Genomic DNA, 17,125 nt, shown 5'->3' with positions numbered 1-17,125 from the left:
TCAACAGGTGAAGGGATAAACAAATTGTGGTATATTCATACAATGGAATGTCACATAACATCAAAAAGGAATAAACTGCACATAAACAACATGGATGGATCTCAAAATTGTTACACTGAGTTATAGAAGATGGACACAAAAGAACATGTACTGTGTGATTCTATTTACATGAAACTGTAGAAAGAACAAATCTAATCTACAGTGACAAAAGCAGATAAGCAGTTGCCTGAGGCTAAGGGTGTGGGGAATGGAGAGAAGACTGACTGGGATGGGGCACAAGGGAACTCTTTGGGGAGATAGAAATATTCTGCACACTGACTGAGGCAGTAGTTACACAGGTGTATAAATCTGTCTAAACCTGTTGAAATGTACACCTAAAGTTTATGGATTTTATTGTTTGTAAACTGTTCTTCAGTAAAGCTGATCAGAAAAAAAAAAAAAAAAAAAAGCAGCAGCACAAATTGTTGTGATCCCAGCATGCTCAAACACTTCTCTTCACAAATCATTTGTGGATTGCAATCACAGCTGTTCTGTGGTAGCCTCTGGAACTGGATTACAGCCAGCAAACATGCTCCCAGATGCTGGAACATCAGTCATGCTGGAGAGGTCATATTTCAGGTCTTTGGGGGATTTGATATATTCCCTGACCTTAAACAGACCGCTACCACCTACAATGGAATACTGCATTCTACAGATAAAGAACTGGAGAATGATCTATTATCTTACTCTCTTATACAGTTTAACATCAATACTTTTTCTCCTGTTATCAGACAAAATACAAGGCTATAGGAAAGCTATGCAAGATAAAGATTAAAAATGAGGAAGTGTACCCAGATTAAAGGTGGCTGATTACCTCCAAGACAAGTCATGCCAAAGAGACAATCTCCAAATTCCAGTAAGAACAGCTATAACTCAAGCTCCGTGGCTAACTGAGCTTCACCAATGCACACAAGAAAAAACTTAGCAGTTCTCGAGACAAATCTGTTCCAAGAACTCCCTACTTTCTCCTTGCTACACTCAGCAAACAAGCATCATCCAGAGTCAACAATTTGTCTTTGACTAAATAGGCTTTATTCTTTAGTTATTACCATTTTATCCTCTCAAGGGTGAAGTGATGAAGCAAAAATCTTTGCTAAATAGACCATAAAGTTTGTCACTAGTCCAAGGATTAGACACATCAACAACCTAGACAACATTACCTGTTTTGTTTTGTTTGTTTTTTTTTTAACTTACATGAGATCTGGCCTGGGGCCAAGAAAATGTTATTAAATTGGCACAGCATTAGGCCATGGGAGGATGGCATTTAAGAGAAGAGGGTTGGCAGAGAGGTTGATTAAACGCTTACTGTAGGCTTACTTCCCTAGAATCCAAATACCTGAAAATTCACATAACAGAATTTTTTGCTCTTTTGTTCAAAGATGTCTGATGTTCATACTACAAAGGCAAAGGTATTTCAAGAGAGTAAAGTGGTGTCTGAATCAAAGGAAAGCTTAGATTTGGTATAATTTAACATTGAATATATTTATTGTGCTCTAATTCTTTGAAAAACTCACGTTTTATGATAGTAACTCTCCACAAACCAGAATATTCAATTGATTAATCTAGGAGCTCCTTACAAGCAGGAACTATATAACTCTTATTTCATCCCAATACCTAGCACAGTGCCAAGCACAAAATGTTCATTCAGTGAATTTTAATTGAAATAAAATGAAAACATGCAATATGGTTCAATCTGTTTAAAAAAGAAAAGAACTCCATATATATGTTCATATATTCATATAAACATGAAAGAAATATGGCAAGATGCATGCCAAACTTTTACAAAAAACTACCTCATGGATTTGAGGCAATAAGGAGAGAATTTAACATTTCCTTTAAAACATAGCACAGTAGTCAAGATCATACGCTTAGTAGTCAGACTAGGTTCAAATCCCAACCCTACCACTTTTTATGTGTGTCACTGGGCAAGTTCCTAACCTCTGTGTGCCTTGTTCCCTCAACTGTGAGTGGAGATCATAAGGCTTCCAACCTCACAGGGTTGGGATGAAGATTATCTCAATCTTCAGATAATATAATACACTTCAGAGTGCTTAACACTTAGCAACTACTTGATTAAGGTTAGCTATCATTAGTATTTTGTTTGATCTCTTACAGTGATCAAGGAGTACTTTGGAAATAAAGGGAAAATATTTCACAGCAAAAATAATTTTAAAGGAACCAAAGTATAATACAAGAAGGAAGAAGAGGAGGAAGGAAGCAAAGGAGGCAAATGGGGAGGGGGAGAAAAAACAGCCATTGGTTTCATCCTGAAGAAATTTTGCCCTGAGCCCTCCAACTTGCTCCAAGGATGGGCTGGTTGCTCCACGCTTCCTGCACAGCTATCGTCTTGGATTTTGCTTTCACCTTCATCTTTAGGATTTCTTTTGTCTATCACTTATGTCAAATCACATTTTCCTGGGTCCCAGATTTTCACTTCTCTTTATACCTTCTCATTTTGGTAAGTCATATTTACCATTACCCTCTTAAGAAGGGGTGCATGACAGTTAAGCTTTTTGAGATACAGCATGCCTGGAAAGGTCTTTATTATACACTCATGCTAAATTATGTTTGCATGATTAGGTGTAAAATTCTACAGTGGAAATAATATTCCTTCAGAATTTTAAGACATTGTCTTTTAGCTTCCCGCAGTCCTATAGAGAAGTTTGATACCATTTTATTCGTATTCTTTGTTTCAAACTTCAGTTTTCTCTCTGAAAGCTTTTAGGATCTTCTCTTTGTCCCATGTGCTCTGAAAGTTCACAGTGGCTGGACTTGGTGTTTTCATCCCTTGTGTTAGGCACTCAGTGGACCTTTTGGTCTGGCAACTCATGCCCTTCAATTCTAGGAGATTTTCATAAATTATTTCTTTGATAACTTCCTCCTTCCTCCTCTCTGTTTTTGCTACTCTTTCTTTGGAATGTTGTCTGTTTCTGTTATTGTTGTTCTCCATTGTTGCCTATTTTCCATCTCCTTATCTTTTTCCTTTATATTTTGCAGAAATTTAAACCATATTTTCCAAAATTTCTTTACAGTTTAAAAAAATAGCTTCTATAATACTTTGAATTTCTGAGAGCTCTTTTTTGTTCTCTGTATGTTCTTTTTTACATGGCATCTGTAGGCTTGCTTCACAGATGTAAAATATTCTCCTGGATCTTTGAGAATATTAATATAAGGTAGTTGTTTTTTCTCCGGTTTTCTTCTCCCTGTATCTTCTGTTTCCTCCAATTAATATTTTTGTTTTAGGTTCTTTCATATTAAAGGGTTTCCTCAAACATCTGGCAATCCTTCTATGTCTGTTCATATTTAAAAGTGGGGCACTAAAAAGTTGATTAGATGTGCCTGTTTATTGTGGGTTTTCCTGGAAGATGATATGGCCAGACCATGTCACTGGGGACTCACTGGTGTTAGTATCTCTAGGTCTTTTCTCTTGAGCCGGCTAGAGTTTCCAGAAAAGTACCCTCCATTTCCTGCCTCAAAGAAGCTTGAGCTCTGGGGGCTAGCAGGGAAAGAGAACCAATACTCTCAACACTCAGCATATAAACTTTTAGTTGATACAGCACCAACCTACAACAGTTACTGGTGTTCCCAGGCCAGAAATCCATTGTTCCAAAGAATAAAGCTCTAGTCTTTTTTGGGACGGCGATGATCAGGAAAGGCAACTAGGGTTCCAACTGCCTTAAAAAGACTTACAAATTTGCCTTCTCTTTAATCCTGCCTTCACCCACACTTTTTGATGTACCTTGTGCTTCCAAATTTCTGGACCATTGAGTTGCTTGGAGATAAAAAAAAAAATTTAGACGCTCTTAGGATCTCTTTTGCTCTTGGCTTATAGTTTAGCTTTTACAGGGATGTGCTAAATAAGTTATCATTTATCATGTACTGTCCAACTTGTAGTTTTCTCCTTTTCCTGTCTTGCATGGGGTTTTACCTTTTAAAACATAACTTGGCTGCCATTTTAGTGGCATTTCAGAAAAGAGATAAATGCATGTACCCAATCAACTTTTCATTCAGAAGTCACCCACAATGTTATTTTCAAAGGAAAAACTTCAGCAGGATTCAGTGTTGGATTGTCTATAAGAGGTGAAGAAAGAAATCAGATATAAGTCCAAGATTTCTAGTCTGGGTGATCAAGAAAATGTGATATCGTTTACAGAGACAGAGAAAACTGGAAAGGGAACAGATGGGGTAAAATGTAGCAGATGATTCTGTTGGTTTAGACATATTGAAACTGAAGTGATGGGAAACATTCAAATGGAGATGTTATGTAGACAATTGGAAATGCACTCATGGAGCATGGGGAAGGGTGAAGGCTGGATATGTATGTTTGGGAATAAACTGTATTTAAGTCTGTTAAGGTAAGTAAGAGTAGGAAAATATTGAAGAAGTAAGTGCTTAGAAAGAATAGCAGAACAAAGACCTAGCCTTGAAGAATATCAAACAACAGGGAAAAGAAAAAGAAAGGAAGTTTCTCACTGGGGAAAAAAAACAGAGATATGGTTAGAAATAGAAAATAATCAGTATTGTGGGGTAATGTGAAACCCAATAACACTGTGCAAGCTTGGACAGCCACCAGGCCAGGAAGTGGCAGAGTCCAGACAGAACTTCAGGATAGAGTAGGAGGCCAAAAATGGGGTCTTTAAGGTATTAATATCATAACTAAAGCTGAAGAATATGGACTCTAATGGGTCCTGTAGCACTAGTACACTAGACTAAGGGAAAAGGACAGATGAGATCAGAATCCCACAAGTCCGTCAGCACAGAGGCCAAGAACTGATGAGTTCATCCAGGCCAGTGTGCTGGGGAGGAGAGAAGAGCAATAACTGGTGAAGATTCCAACAGATAGGTGCTGAGCGTCTCAGAGATACAGGTACAGTGTTCAGAGACTCAGGCATAGGGGAAGTCAGGGTAAGTTGCTGAGACAGAGAAGGAAACACAAAAGCAGGAGCTCAGACAATGAGTTACCATGGTCAGAGGTGGGACAGCAGCAGTCAGCTTAGGTGAATCTTAAACTGCTGAAGAGGGTGGGAGGGAGGGAGATGCATGAGGGAAGGGATGTGGGAACAGATATATATGTATGACTGATTCACTTTGTTATAAAACAGAAACTAATAAAAAAAAAAAAAACTGCTGAAGTAGGATCTCTGAATAGCCTCCCTACTAGGAACATGCCTTAATCCTCGATTTGAGCTGAGCTGAGCTAAAAGATGAAAGCTAAAATAAAGACAACTAATCTATTAAAATTTAATATCCTATAACCCAGTAAATCCATCTTGGCATTTACCCTAGAAAAATACTCACACCTCTGTCCAAAGAAGCATATTCAAGGATGATCATTAAAACATTGTTTGCAATAGCCAAGACACAGAAGCAACCTAAGTGTCCATTGACAGATGAATAGATAAAGAAGAGGTGGTCCCGTGCTGTGGGGCAACTAAGCCCACGTGCCACAACTACTGAGCTCGCACACCTCAACGAGAGAGCCCCTGCACCACAACTACAGAGCCCATGCACCCTGGAGCCTGTGCGCCACAACTAGTGAGAGAAAACCACACGCCACAACGAGCAAGAAGCCCGCGCCGCAACGAAGATGCCACGTGCCGCAACTAAGACCCAACACAGCCAAAAATAATAAAGAAAGAAGAGGTGGCCCATATATACAATGGAATATTACTCAGCCATAAAAAAGAATGAAGTAATGCCATTTGCAGCAACATGAGTGGACCTAGAGATTATCATACTAAGTAAGCCAACAAAGACAATCATATGATATCACTTATATGTGGAATCTAAAACAAAAAAAGATACAAATGAACTTATTTCCAAAACAGAAAGAGACTCACAGTCAGAGAAAACAAACCTATGGTTACCAAAGGGAAAAGGTGGGGGAGGGATAAATTAGGAGGTTGGGATTAACATATACACACTACTATATATAAGATAGATAACCAGCAAGGACCTACTGTATAGCACAAGGACCTACTCTACTTAATATTTTGTAATAACCTATAAGGGAAAAGAATCTGAAAAAGAAAAAACATATATATATGTATATATATATATATCTGAATAACTGTGCCGTATACCTGAAACTAACATGACATTGTAAATCCACTATACTTCAATTTTTAAAATTAATTAATTACTTAAAGGGAACTGGATCTAAATTAGGGGACAAAAACAACATTGTTTGCAATCAAAGAACATGTCCATCAATAAAGGCATAATTAAATATGTGTATCCATACTGAAATAATACACAGCAATCAAAAATAATGAGGTAGTTCCTAGTGACTGACATGGGACAATCTCAATACATAATGTTGAGTTGCAGGGGTAAAAAAGTGGCACAATATTATGAAATATCTGAAACTGTTCATGTTTTTGAGAGAGAGAGAGAGGTCTGACAAATGTAGAGGGTCCTTCAGGGATGACACCAGCCACTGTAGATCATTACATGTTAACATAGTCCATACTGCAGAGATGCTGAGTCAGGGAAGAAGTAAGAAAAGGCAAATGGGTTTGGGTGGAAGGAAGTCATCACCAACCTTCATGACAGCACTACAAGCTGAGCAGTAGAGGTGAGAAAAAGACTGCAGAGGGAGGGAGATGATGGGTGATTAGTGGGAGTGGTCACTACACCTTCTAACTTTAAGGACAGGAGAGGAATACTGAAGCTGGCACAGACAGAAAGGTGCAATGAAGAATTTTTAGGCTAAGGGCAATCTGGGCATATTTGAAGTTGGAAGGGGAAAGCCCTTGGAAAGAGAGAAACTGCAGATGTTGTCGAGAGCACAGGACCAGAGGGCAGTGGGTTTGTCAAATGTTAGGGTCTGAAAGGAACCTCAGAGCCGCCTTGCCCCCTATTTTATAGTTGAGGAAATTGGGTCTAGGGAGGTGTTGTGGGTAAGATCATGGTTTGGAATCCAGACTCTATCTCTTAGTAGATTAGAAACTGCTTTGAGCCACCAATTCCTTATCTTTGAAGTAGAAATAAAAGCTGCCTATTTCATAGAGTTGTAAAGCTTTATTTCCATCATCATCATTATTACTGTTATTATTACTTAACACATAAAGATTTACCATGCCTGTCACTCTTCTAGTGCTTCACACGTATTAACCTTCTTAATAACACTGTGAAATAAGAAGCATTTTTATTCCCTTTTTACAACACAGAACTGAGGCATGAAGAGACATTAAGTTACACAGCTAGAAAGTGATAGAACCAGGATTCAAAGCAGGCAGCTGGCTTCTCAGTCTAAGCTCTCAATTATTCACCTCCTGCCTCTCAATCAGGTCATGTGACAAGAAGAAACGGCCGCTGTTCCCACAGAGGAAGCCAGGACCCAAATGACTCAGAATGAGAAATTCTCAAGCATAGGGGCCTCATGGCCCATAGATCAAACCCTGTCTCAAGGGATATTCCAAGCTCTTTTGTTCTATTGGAATGGGCTGAGACAAGTATTGCTTAATACAGGGGGATCATGATTCACCATTTGGTAGTTTTTCCAGGTGTGTGGAGATATTTTACTCAGTTTGATAGTTGTAACACAATTGATTTTATATCTTCCATTATGGTACCCCATCATGAGTGTTCAAACACATGACAGAGTAGCTGCAGACCATGCTGGCTTCCATCAGGCCAGTCCACCAACTCAGTGGCAGCTGGAAATCATCTCCATTTAAAGTGGCATTAACATATATACACTACCAAATGTAAAATAGCTAGCTAGTGGGAAGCAGCCGGAGATCAACTCCATGCTTTGTGTCCACCTAGAAGGGTGGGAGGGAGACGCAAGAGAGAGGAGATATGGGGATATATGTATACATATAGCTGATTCACTTTGTTATACAGCAGAAACTAACACAACGTTGTAAAGCAATTATACTCTGATAAAGATGTTAAAAAAATAAAATAAAATAAAATAAAGGCTGCAAAGTGTACTGGAACACTCCTTCCCCTTCTAAGTGAGGAAGTCTCCCTCTCAACATAATGGGTGTCCTCATCAGCAGACTTGATGAAAGGGCCAGAGATGGGAGTAAAGGTTGCAGCTGAGACCTGGATGCAGCAATGGATGCAGCACAGACCACACACGGGAAGGGAGTGGTCCTTCAGCTTTCTGGGTAGGGGGCATGCCCCAGTCCTTATGGTATATTCCCTCCAACACGCATCTTGGCTTTTAAAAAGCAGCTTCTGGGGCTTCCCTGGTGGCGCAGTGGTTGAGAGTCTGCCTGCTAATGCAAGGGACACGGGTTGGAGCCCTGGTCTGGGAAGATCCCACATGCCGTGGAGCAACTAGGCCCGTGAGCCACAACTACTGAGCCTGCGCGTCTGGAGCCTGTGCTCCGCAACAAGAGAGGCCACGATAGTGAGAGGCTCGCGCACCGCGATGAAGAGTGGCCCCCGCTTGCCACAACTAGAGAAAGCCCTCGCACAGAAACGAAGACCCAACACAGCAAAATAAATAAATTTAAAAAAAAAACAAACAGCTTCTGCATCCAAGATTTTCTTCAAATGGAGGGGCTCAAAATGCTTCACTGGAGTCTTCACGATGCACGTGACAATAGGGACAATTATAGATCAATAGCTGCAAGACCCAAAATGGTCACTGCTGTCTATTTTGTGCCTATAATAAAGCTCATTAGGAGCTTAATGAGAATTTAAGGATTTTTTTCTTTATGTTAATTTGAAGACCTAGCACTAATTAAAAACCCAGAATTCTTTCCCCAGAGCCTAGTGCAGAGGAGAGGGAAAGTCCAGTAATATATCCATTCTTCCAATAAACACTTACACGGGCCTGTTATGTAGAAGGTTCTGGATTAAGTATGTAGACAATGGAGGTGAGAGATGGTACAAAGATGAGGGTAGGGTAGACATATCCCAGTGAATCCACGCCCTGGGACTCTGGATGAGTGACTTGGTCTCTCCAGGCTTCCATTTCCTCACAGGTAAAACAGGGACAGTGATGGGACCATCGTTGCCAGGTTGTTGTAAGAAATAAAATAATGCATAAAAGAAGTTTTATAGAAAACAGAAATAGAGTTACAGATGTAGAAAATAAACTTATGCTTAGTGGGGGGTAAGGAGGGGAAGGATAAATTGGAAGATCGGGATTGACATATATACACTACTATATACAAAAGAGATAACTAATAAGGACCTACTGTACAGCACTCAATACTCTGCAATGGCCTATATGGGAAAAGAAGCTTAAAAAGAGTGGATATATGTATATGTATAACTGATTCACTTTGCTGTACACCTGAAACTAACACAACATTGTGAATCAACTATACACCAATAAAAATTTAAAAAACAAAATAGAAATTAAAAAAAGTTTTGTAGAGTCTCTAGTACATAATTGAAGCTCATTATATGCTAGTTATTATTATTGTAAATAACAAAAAGCAGATAAGAATCACATTAATCATGATATCCATAAACATGAAATTCAGGGTTTTGAATAGGAATATACTTTGAAGGGTTTGGTCCCCCCTACAAGATTAGAAGTTTCAGAAAACATTTGACAAGAACGAAAGCTATAAGTCCTCCCAAAATAAGGACTACCCATCTCTTCAACGTTACCTAAAGTGCAGCCCATCTCTAGATTGCTACATGTGCTAACCCCACTGGGTCTTGCAGCTGGCCACTCTCTGTTCTGGATCTGACTTTGTGGGCTTGTTTTCTAGGGCCCTGTCCCTCCAAATGCAATAGCAGTCCCCCTGGATCTTAATCTTCTAAACACCACCTTCCCTGTTCCCCTGCCCACACGGCTGCCTATGCCAGTTTTCCACTGTTCACACTGCATCCTCATTCAGCCTTAAAATCTTTTTTTCTTCCTTAAAAACTTGCTTCTTTCATGCAAACTCTTTTCCTGCCCTCCAGGAACAAAAGAAGATCAGAAATGTGACCAAAAGTCTCGACAACTACTCTGCTCTCTTAAAGATCTTTCCACGTGTCTTTTGCTGACCTGGCAAGATTAGGGGGTGAGAGAAAGTCTGTTAGGAATCCCTTCCAGGTGGGGTAGCCCAGCACTCACATGCTCCAAACTCATGTGCTTGCCCTTTAGGGCAAACCACATTATTACTGATTGCATCTCACTTTTTAAGAGCGGAGGGGTCCGTGAACTTTTTCCCTGGACCCAGATGTCAAGCGATAGTGCAGGAAAATGGGAGGCCCTGCCAGAGGGGACTGCCTCAGGGGCCCCAGGGGAGCAGCGGGAGCAACTCAGCCTTGGGCTCTCCCTGTAGAGTTCCAGCCCCCAGGACACATCTGGATGTTGTAGGGCAGCTCACCAGGCCAGGCAGAGTTAATGAGAGCGGAGTGTGTGGGAATGTCATCAAATCACTTGGTGCTTTGGGGTTTATTCTGGTGCTCAATCAGATCTGATTGCATTAATAGGCCCATTTAACATAATTGGAAGTGGAAGCTGGCAGTTTCTTGGCTTGTTTGGGGCCTGTGGTGGCTGGCATGAGAGACGAAGAGGGGCCCAGTGTCATCTGGAATGAATCTGGGCAAGTGCAGGAAAGGGGGAGGGGCTGCCCCTACTACTCGGCAAGCCCTGGAATGACGGCAAGAGGCACGCTGGTATCCTTGGCCCCAAGCCAGCCCCTCCTGTCCTACCTCCTGGGACTCAACCTCTGCAGCCCTCGAGGGTCTCATTGTTATCTCCACCTGAAACCTGAAAAGATCAGGTCTAGAGAAGTGAAGACAGCCTGGCTCTTCTCCATTTCTTTTCAAACAAAGGCCAAGGCTGTCTGAAGTCTGAGACTCCTCTGTCAGGTCAGGCTGGCACCTTGGTGGGATCAGATCTGGCATCACCATATCTAGTTTGAAACTTTGGGGTTGAGACAGTTCTACTGTATTATGGTTAAGAGCACGGGCATTGAAAGTATCACCCACAGACGACTCACTGATTGTAAGCGGCATCCTGAACCCACTGATTAACCTTAGCTCCCAGCCTCCCCGTGGATGCAGTATGCTGTGTACCGGACCAGCTAGAATCGGGGTCACTAAATGATGGAACCTGCGTCTAACGAGCCTTTAGACCTAACTCCCGGTTTACAGAAAATCCAGGGACTGGAGGGACAAGTTAAATGACACCAGGAAGAAACAATCAGATCCAGAATATGCACACGCCACGGGACAACTCATTTTTTTCAGCAAGTTAGTGGCATGTAAAAGGCGGGGAGATTCCTTTAGATGAAAAGATTTGACATTTTAGGGATATAACAACCAGGAAACAAACAAAAACAACAAAAACAAAAACAGAACAATACAAAGGGCTGTGGAGTCAGACCAGCAGGGCTTACTTACATCTGGTCTTTGCCACGTATAGTCATGCGGCCTCAGACAAGTTGCTGAACTTCTCTGAGCCCTATTTCCTTACCTGCGAAAAGGGAATAATGCATTCTACTTCACAGGGCTGCTGTGAAGATTAACTGAGAAAAGGCACAAATGCTTTTAGCATGGTGCATGGGCATACTGAGTACTCCAAAGCAGCAGCTACTAGTATCATAGCAGAGATCCGCGGATGAACTGAACTGATCCTGGGGCGTAGGCGTGGCCTACTGGGCCTCCCTACTTACCGCTTAGCAGCTGCTTTACTTAATGATGTCTGACCCATCCTACCGGAAATATCACCTCCCAAACACAAAGCCCCCTCATACACTACCTGTTCCTGAGTTGAGGCTGGAAAAGGCACCAGAGGGCTGCTTGTGTAGGAATATACAAGAGCCTGTGGAGCAGACGGTGCCCCACCCCAGTTCTGGGGCCTTTACCATTTCAGGGCACGCTGCCAGCACGCATCACTCTGTCCCAGGGCTTTCTTTCTTTCTTTCTTTCTTTTCTTTTCCCCCCTAGGGCTTTCTTTGACTGCTAGAACCCGCCTTGACCTGAGGCATACGGCCAGCTGGAAGTGCCAGGGAATGAACAACCCACCCTGCCCTCCCCTCAGCAATTCTCCATCAGAGACAGACAGGAGTGGAGGTATAAATATCCCAGCTCCCTTGCCTCTCTGCTGGGATATCTCTGAAGTATGTGTTCAACACTGTTTCCCAGAAATCCACAGCAGGCCTAAGGTGTACTCAGCACAGTGGAACAAGCTAAATTATACAGCCCCTCTTATTAGCTTTTTTCCCTCCCTGAATTAGATCCCCACACACCACCCGTGAGTTCTAGGACCACTCCCAAATAAACCGCTTATGCTGGAAGCTTTGTCCGAGGGAACGCAAACTAAGACACCACATAAATGAGTTTGGATTTTACCCTAAGGGCAGCAGGAAGCTGTTGAAATACTCGCTAAACTGCAAATAGTCGTATGGTTCTAGAGATCCAAGCTCTGGCCCAGTCCTTGAATTTTCACTACCAGTGCTAGATGTTTTATCCAGTAAGACTAACAAGGGCTGTGTCCCATTCATGTGAGATACTCCCCACGTAGTGCCCGTCACAGTGGACTGCCTCCACCTTCTCCTCCTTGACAGCATCCTCCCCACTCTGCTTCTCAACAGAAGCAACAGGCACGGAAGCTGGAGATAACCCGGATCTTGTTACGCAGAGCTCGTGCATTGTAGACACCATGGCTGCAAACAGGCACATGGAAATTAACTGCTGCCTTCCGCTTGGAGATGTCTGAAGTTTAAGAGTAAAGTCCTGCAGAAGACATCACGCCAGTTGTAGCAAGAAACATCTGGAAGGGATGCAGGTCTGAGGAAGTATCTGGTGCCCGGGGACCTACCTTCCTCGGGATAACAGAGAGAGCCCTGGAAAGACCCGTGGGAAACTGCACTGTTCTAATAAAGAGAATCCTAAGCCCGCTGTCCTACTTTGACAGCAGTGCCCACAGGCATGCTGATGAGACCAGAATAAGCCATGAGCAATAAGATCAGGCAGCTGGCCAGCGTGCTGTCAAGGCTTTGTATACAGTGCTTGGAACTACTTCAGAAAGAGTGGATATTATGATGGAAGATCCTTGCAAAAATCTTTCCAGTGGAACCTAAGATAATCCCCCCAACACTTCTGGGTAATAATTTTTCCCTTCTCGCGAGAAGCAGATGGAATAAACAGACTAAGTTTATTGTTCCATTATTCTACTGTTGTAAAGCAAGACACTCCATGATTTGTATCTCGGCTACAAACTGGTAGCAAGGAAGTAAACTTAAGATTAGGAAATCCTTTGCCTCTATCTCTTTGTTTAGCAATCATGCCGATTTGTTTTCTGTTTATATTTTCAAAAAAGAAAGAAAGAAAAGAAAAGAAAGGCCAAAACATGCCTTACAAGAGCCCCTAAAGAGATCATAGAGTTAAGACTGGGTGGCATCATGGACATATAATTTCTGCCCCAAGGAAAGTAATAAAGGAGGTCAGGGTGGTCACTGGACTGCATTGGCAGGGGCTCAGCCCCAGGTAACAGGAAGCCCTCTCTCCTCACTGCACCGCCCAGTGACCTAAGCCAGATCAGGGTTCCTGGGACACCTGGACAGGTAAAGAGTCTGTCCAGAGAAGTGAGGGTGCCTCTCAGGATTGCTGGGTATCACATTTATTAAAAGTAACAAAAGGGGGAATGAGGGAAAGGGAAATCTTTAGGGAAGGTCTCTTTATTTGGTGTCCCCTAAATTTCATCTCATTACAGTTAAAAAAAAAAAAATCAAGGTACAGAGTTTCCCAGGACAGGGAGACATCCCTGATTTGGGCGTACCCCAGAGTAAATGCACCTTAAAACACATGGCTGACAACTGAGATTTCTGAGCTGGGTCACTACTCTGGCCGGGTAGCATTTAGTTTGATGACACCAGCTGAAGTGACACTTGGGACCACTTTGGCCCACCCTGAACTTTGGGACATCTGTTTCACCACGCTCCTCTCTACCCTGTTCTTATGCACCTTGAAAGATAGAAAGAATCCCACGTCTTCACCTCTGGGTCCACAATTTTAATTTCTCAAAAACAGAGGAACTCCATAATTTGTTTTTAGTAGACATTTGCAAGAGTAGGCTTTTTGCCTTAAGGGGGAAAACAAAATGCATGTTAATCGATTTAGGCCTATATCCTGAGTGACTCTATCTGGTTTAGACCAGATAGAGACCATGTATTAAAGGTTAAATTTCAATGTACATTCTTGAGACAAACATCTATGGATTAACAGTTAAAATGTAATCTTATTTCAAAGAAGGAAGAAGAGAAAAAAGATTTTCTAAAGATGTCTTAAAAAGGATTATTATAACCAAAAGCTGATATTCTCCCAATGAGAGATAAAATATACAAAAATTCTTTGACCTAAGTTAAATCCACTACCAATGCATTTTAAGAAACTCATACACTGGCTGTCTTCAGAGCAGCAGGTATGTGATGGTTTGGTTTTAGCATTTAATTCAGTGATGCACTTGTAGATTGCATTTAAAGTGTAGAGATATAAATTTGATTCAACTGATCTCATTTAACAGTTTATACAAGAAGCCTCAATTCACATTTTTTCCATTTGCTTTGCTTTAGAATTTCCAAACCAAATAGGTCTGGTTGGACTGTCACCCTCACACCAAATGTATGGATAAATATAGAGGGAAATAATCACTGGGAGGAAAACTAAGGTTTGGATCATACATCAGCTCTGTTTAGTTGGCATCCAAACACATAATTCACATGGCTGAAAAGCCTCTTGTGATTGCTTATTCATTACAGATCAATTGCAGAAAAGACTATAACTTTATTAAATGCATAATTTAGGAATCCTGTAAACATTTAGGATTTAAATCCCACTTACTGAATGGCCAATGCATAGTAATTAACCCATGTGTGAAATTAAATCCAAGCCTAAGGAATATTTATATACACGTTGTTTTTAATCCTGTCGGAAATCTTTCCAAGAAAATACTACACTGAAGGATCAAAAGGCAATTTAACCAACCTGACTCCAGATCACCACCATCCTATTCCAGGGAATATCACCTTCGCATTCACCATCTGCTTAATATAAAACATCCAAATGGATATGCCCATAACCCATTAAAAAAAGAAATTCATTTGTCCAACATTAGGTTGTATAAATTTTAAAATTTACTACAGATTACTATAAACAGCCACTGAGCATTTGTATGGTTTTCTATTTGTCTGTAGCTTCTTAGAGCCTACTGCTACTGCAGTCACCACTTGCTGCTTGATTCACATAGTACCTGGTGAGCTACCTGTGGGAAATCTACCTTTCTTCATGGCAGCCTCTTAATCTCCAAGAGGTGGGGGGACAAGAGAGTGTGGATGACCCTGGGAAGTCCATCAAAACTATGGCAAGTGCTATCAAATCACAATCCTATGAACAATGTAGGTAATGTCTCCACACAAGAAAAAAATGCTCTAGTCTTGCTGGCTCTGAGGAGATACTGTCGTGTGAATCGGGCTGGAAAAGGTTGTAAGGAAACTTAGAGGGCACCTAACCTGCTCTCTGTTGCCCAACTCAGCTCTCTGTATTCACATGCAACATTTTCTCTTATTAGAGAACGGGAAAATCCACCTATCTCCTATGAATGTACATTGAGTTTCTATAGAATTTAAATTCACTAAACAAGACTCCTTAACAGTTTTGCTCAAGTTAAGACTGAACCAAGAACAAAAGCAGAGATTTCTGGCTGCAGAAAGCAGCTTTGTATTATAGCATTTGCCTCTCCTTCCTGTCTTTAGATCTAATGCTGAAGAGGAGGTGAGGGACAGGGTTAGTAAGTTCATGGGAACTGTGTGGTCAGGTTGCCCACGGAGCCGCCTGAAGTTGGGGCTTCCATACCTCACATGTGGAAATGGCACCCTTGGCTATGGGTCCCTGCCCCTCTCCATCTCCTCCGGCACCTCACCACCTGCTCTGTTCTCTGTGCCCTCTGCCTTAATAAAGTTCTCTCCGGGCATTATCTTCAGCTTTAGAAAAGTTTAATCCCTTCTCTGCCTCATCTTAATAGATTTATATACTTATATTCTCATCTCATATTCAAGAATTCTGAGTATTACAAATAACATATTTAATCATCTTTACACACTATCTTGCATATTCATAACCAGTCTTGAACTGGGGAAGAATCATTATAAAGCATCACTGACAGTCTGAGGAGTAGTCAAGGTTTTGTGAATGAGAGCTTTTTAATGTTTTCCAACTCTTGTGGTTAAGAAATTGTATCTTATATATAACTCCATAGGTGAGATTAACTTCTCCTTTTCCTCTTTTAATGAAATTGAAATTATTTTTCTCTGTCACTCTTAAAAACCCTTTTAGCACATGATGACTTTTAAAATATTAGATCTTAAGCATTGTTTGTTTTCCCAGTTAAATAGGCCCAATTAATTTACCCTTCCCTCACTGGTCTTTTCCATACTTAGGTATAAACTCCTTTAGACAGGAATATGTCTATTTTAATGGATTATGACCAATAGGTGATAAGGACTATCCTATTACATGTAGCAGTACTTCCTCAGGAGGACAAGTGTATTGGCTAATGTTTACTTCAAGCTTGCTGTATGTCAGGTACTATTCTAAGAGCTATAAGTGGAATTAATTGATTCATTCCTCATTAAGTATTTTTATTAACCCCATTTTACAGATGAGAAAATTCAGGTATGGAATGGTTAAGTAATCTGCACAAGTTTCAAAGCTTGGAAGTGGCTAGTGATAAATGGAAACAAATGTGGTATAAATCTTCATTTCTTTCATCGTTTCCTCAACAACTAACCAACTTCCTCTACAGAGGCTCATATTCTCTACAGATATGTCTCTTGAAATTAAATAATGATAAGGCAAAAAACGAGAACTGAATCTTTCTCACTGGTCCAGATCCATGAAGTCCACAGTTTCCAGTATAATTTCTAGTTCATTTGTCAGTTTGCAATACTTTTGCCTGCCCTTAGAAATACTTAAACTGATTGTATCCAAAAATAAACCTGACTAGATATTGTTCAAGTATTTTAATCTTTATAATTAAACTAGTCTCTAGTTACCAGAGGTAGTTTTGTTTGCAGATACTATTAATATATGATTATTTCTTACAAGTCTTTCTGCCACAGAGAAAATTGTGTGTAAAATGCAAAGGGAATAAGTAGGAGAAAATTAAACTCAGGCT

This window comes from Hyperoodon ampullatus, assembly GCF_949752795.1.
Source record: "Hyperoodon ampullatus genome assembly, chromosome: 3".
In the NCBI taxonomy this organism is placed as follows: Eukaryota; Metazoa; Chordata; class Mammalia; order Artiodactyla; family Ziphiidae; genus Hyperoodon; species Hyperoodon ampullatus.
The sequence above is the reverse complement of the archived record's forward strand: the minus strand, read 5'-3'. Positions refer to the sequence as shown.